We start from the raw sequence: 4,762 nt of genomic DNA on the forward strand, positions 1-4,762 counted from the left end.
TGCAGGTTGCGCCATCCCGGTTCGTGGCTTTATGGAGGGTAGCCAACCGGCTGCGGGCTACTGCCGTCGAGGCACTTATTGGCGGTCGAGGACGTCAGGTATGAACGTTCTGTTTACTTCATTTTCGAATTTTTCTAATCTTCCTTATGTTTGAAATGATTGACATGAGCCAATTCTTGTTTTTTGCAGAGGGAGCGCGAGCTGGAGCGAGAGCTTGCCCAGTCCCGGGAGGAGACAGCTCGCCTGCTGAGGGAGCTCAAGGTCCGCGACGCCGAGGTTACTGCTCTTGAGGCGAGAGTTGCTGAGCTAGACGGCGACCAGCAGTAGCGTTTTTGTTGTTTTTTGTTTTTTTGCTGTGTTTTTTACATTTGTACATTTTTTGGGACCTACATTTTAGACATTCAGACTTTGTTTTGGGGCTCGAGCCCCCAGTTTGGTGTACATATCTTCTCTTGGTTGTATATATGATGGCCTGAGTGCCTTTGCTGCTGGGTTGCTTTGTTTGTACCTGCAGGTTAGCTTTGAACAGGTTTAATAGATAACGGTTTGCGCCGTCATGCTGCCGAAATTTACATAGAAACCACATAGAACATAAATTTGTACACATGGCCTAAATTAGCGCAAAACCATGACTCAGAAATGCAAAAAAATGCAAAAATTTTGCCGGAAATGACCGGACGGTAGGGAGGGCTACCCCCTAAAAAAAAGAAAAAATAGAAACATATAAGTTTGAAATGTAATGCGGAACGGGAGTGAAATGATTCCCCAAAAAGAAAATTAAAAAAGAAATGTATAAGTTTAAAAATGAATAAATTAAATTGGTGAAATGATTCACCAAAAGAAAATATAAAAAAGAAATGGATAAGCGTGCTAAGGTGACGAAAATGTCGATATCGCCTCGAAATGCGTGCCCGTGAAATTAGGAAACACGAAATATGGCAACTTGACATATTTACCAAAATAATAACCCGTGTGAATAGGAAATTATTCGTTGAGGAATTTAGGAAAGATCCAAAGCAGAAAATCACAGAAAGAAAGCTGAGGAAGAGGCGCAGCAGGTGCTGTGCCTGTTCCCCAGTACATCTGTCCTGACGGATTTTAGGAAACAACTTTTAGTATATATAGAGACGTCAAGGGAGGTTTTATTCACATAATTCTTCCGTCTCTCTTCGTCTTATTACATAAAGCTCCCAAAATAAGCATACATCATGAATACTCTCGAAATTCGTCTAAAAGAATAGACAAATGAGTTCTCTAATGTGGAGAAACACGACATGGGTGCTTATAATTTTGGATCGCGTTTGAGCTTGAAGTTGATCAAGGTAGTCAAACCGTTCTTAGATGCTTGTCTTGATTATTGGGACCCGAATTATCACGTATTTGCCTTCCCTGGAGGCGACATTTGCCCATTTCCCGAAGAAATTGCTGCGATTGGTGGTTGGGACCCGGAACACTTGCCTGATATTCCCTCCACGTCTCAAGGGTATAAGAACAAGTTTAGAGACTTGCTTGGGTTGGCAAGAGCTGATGTGGACCGTCTTATGACTTCTAAAGGAGTGCGAATGTTGGATTTCATCGATCGATTCATCAATAGGGCAGATCCCACTATCTCTTATGTTGCGAGGCGAAAGGCATTCGGGTTTTGCCTATTATATGTATATGTCCTTCAAGGGCATGTTGATGAGGATTTGAGAGGGGACCCTCGTCTCTTGAGCTTGATTGAGCAAATGGAGCTACGCAGGAGCCCAGCTTGTCTGTGTTTAGGGGAGATCCTATTGGGTTTAGATAACAGAAAAGCCAATCGCGACCTTCCTTATTTAGGAAGTCCCATTATATTACAGGTAAAAGAATTTTTTTTTTTTTTTCGTTTTTTTTTTTTTTTTGCTTTTTTTTCGTTTTTTGCTTTTCTAATTCCTACTTCTGGTAGGTCTGGCTTATGGAGCGTCTTCGATTGATCGAGCCCCCATTTAATGTTCCTTCTTATCATGCTTGCTCAATTGCATTGAGGACCAGGCTCTACATGGTGGACTTCACTCGAGTTTGCAATTACTGGGAAAACAAATTGAAGAGTGAAGATGGCCCCTTAATTAGATGGATCGTACCATGGTGGCATCTCAAATCTGTCACTGGAGTATCTTCTTTGGATCCTACCCGATCTGTTCGCATTCCCGGCTTGGAGTTTATGGTATGCATCTTCCCGGAGAGGTTGATGAGGCAGGTTGGGTTGAAGCAGATGATTCCGAAGCTTGACACTGTCCCGCAGACTGCCGTGGCGCTTACTACTGAGAGTCGAAGAGAATGGGCCATCAAATGGGCTCAAAGGAACATTTGGTTCTTGAATTCTTCTGTTAGTGCTCTATGGGTGTCGGATTCCTATCTGCGGTGGAGGAAAGCTACTACTCCAGAAGAGCGTGAGAGATTAAGGAAGCGCGAGCCTGTTGAATACAAGGTTCCCGAGGTGGAAAAGGAGAAGGAGAAGCATCTGACTGAGGGAGAGGAAGAAGCCGGATTTCGAGTTGTTCATCCTTCGAAGAAACCGAAGACTTATCCTGCCGTTGAGATGGTGGTTGACAAGAATGGCAAAGCAAGACCACGAGAGAGACCGTTGGTGATTAGGTCTGAAGTGGCGCAAGAGCGTCCGGCTCGAGGTCGGGACAAGAAATCTGACAGAAATGACAAAGGCAAAAGGGAAAATAGAAGAGTAGCCTAAGTCTTTATTATTATTTATTATTATTATTATTATTGTAAGAAGAAGTTGGGGTTTTTAGAATCCTAACCTATTTATTTTTATTATGTAACGTACTATTATTATTAAAGAAGTGAAATAAAAAAGGTTAAGTGGTCATGAAACCGTTATGATTTTCTATGATTATTCTTGTCGAATTTCAAATGCAATTGCAAATGTCCTTCTATTTACATTTAAGATAATTCAATGGGTTGTATCCCATGAAGGATTGCCTACGTATTCATTTAGAAAATGAAATCAAACCCTTGCGCGTAGTTCGAGTAAATGTAAAAGAATAATTGTTCTAAGCAAGAGCTTGTAATGAACTTAGAAAACAAGCATGAGCTTTCCTTACTCCTAAAATGCAATTTAGTTTATTTGATGATATGAGGATGACGAACTGTCAAAATGCAAGAGCAAGATGACATTAGCTTAATCCAGCTTCGCCAGGGGCCATTTATTTCGTGCCAAAAGAGCGACAAGTGAGGTTACGCGAGGCGCGTTTTTTTTTTTTTTTTTTTTTGCTCCTATTCTAGGATAGTAACGTTTCAGTTGGTCGAGGTTTGTTGGGTTGACAAATTCATTCCCATCTAGGTCTGTGATTCTAACCACACCCCCTGGAATTATGGACTTGACTAGAAATGGCCCGGCCCAATTGGGTTTGAATTTTCCTCGTGGATCGACAGGTAAAAGAGCTCTAATTGATTTGAGGACCAATTCTCCTTCTTTGATGTTCCTTGGCTTAACCCTTTTGTTGAAGGCTCGTTTCATACGTGTTTGGTATGTTTGCACATTATGTAATGCACGTAACCTTCGTTCATCTAGGAGGATGAGTTCTTCATATCTATCCCTCTTCCACTCGGCTTCTGGGATTTGACTTTCGAGTAAAATACGCAAGGATGGTACTTCTAGCTCGACTGGTTGTACAGCCTCCATGCCGTAGGTCAAATAGAAAGGGGTGGCCTCAGTGGGCGTCCTAACAGATGTACGGTATCCCCATAAAGCAAAGGGTATCTTGCTTGGCGAATCTCTATAGTTGTCAATCATTTTCTTGAGGATCGTGACAACGTTTTTGTTTGCTGCCTCTACCGCGCCATTGGTTTGTGGTCTATATGGCGAGGAATGGTGATGCTTAATTTTGTACTTGGCTAGCAATTGTTCAGTCTCAGCTTGGAAATGTGATCCATTGTCACTGATGATCTCATGTGGGCAACCATATCGACAGATAATGTTGGTTTGTATGAACTTTGCCACGTTCTTGGTTGTAAGACTGGTGTAGGAAGCCGCTTCTACACACTTGGTGAAATAATCGATTGCTACTAGGATGAAACAGTGACCTCTTAATCCGGCTGGAGTGATCTTGTCGATGATGTCAATTCCCCAAGCAGAAAATGGCCAGGGAGATGTCACGGTGTAAAGCAATGAAGGAGGGAGGACATGTTGCACATTCCCGAAGATTTGGCAATTATGGCAATGTCTTACATATTTGATGCAATCAGATTCCATCGTAGTCCAATAATACCCCAAACGTGTGATTTTCTTTGCCATCATGGGTCCACTCATGTGAGGGCCACATTCTCCATCATGGAATTCTTCCATCACTTTCCGTGCCTGTGAATGATCAAGACAACGAAGGATTACACCAAGAGGTGTTCTTTTGTATAATTCTCCTTGCATGAGAACGTATTGGGAAGCTAACAAGCGGATAGCGCGTTGTCCCCTTTGTCCATTTCTGGTGGATAGGTGCCATTGAGCTTGAAGTTTAGGATCGCTTGGAACCAAGGTTCCTCTGTGATTTCTTCTTCATTGGTGATTTGGTGCACATAAGTTGGCTCTGATCGTCGTTCGATGCATAAAGGCATTTCTACCATGCTATCCGGCATATTAATCAAAGATGCAAGTTTTGCAAGAGCATCTGCAAATTGATTTTATTCTCGAGGTAGATATAGGTAGGTTACTTGATCGAAGAATTGGGCAACTTGGTCTATTATGGCTTGATAAGTTGCTAAGCTTTTGCTTCGGATTTTCCAAGATCCC

The sequence above is a fragment of the Silene latifolia genome, chromosome 9 (assembly GCF_048544455.1).
Source record: "Silene latifolia isolate original U9 population chromosome 9, ASM4854445v1, whole genome shotgun sequence".
Classification (NCBI taxonomy): domain Eukaryota; kingdom Viridiplantae; phylum Streptophyta; class Magnoliopsida; order Caryophyllales; family Caryophyllaceae; genus Silene; species Silene latifolia.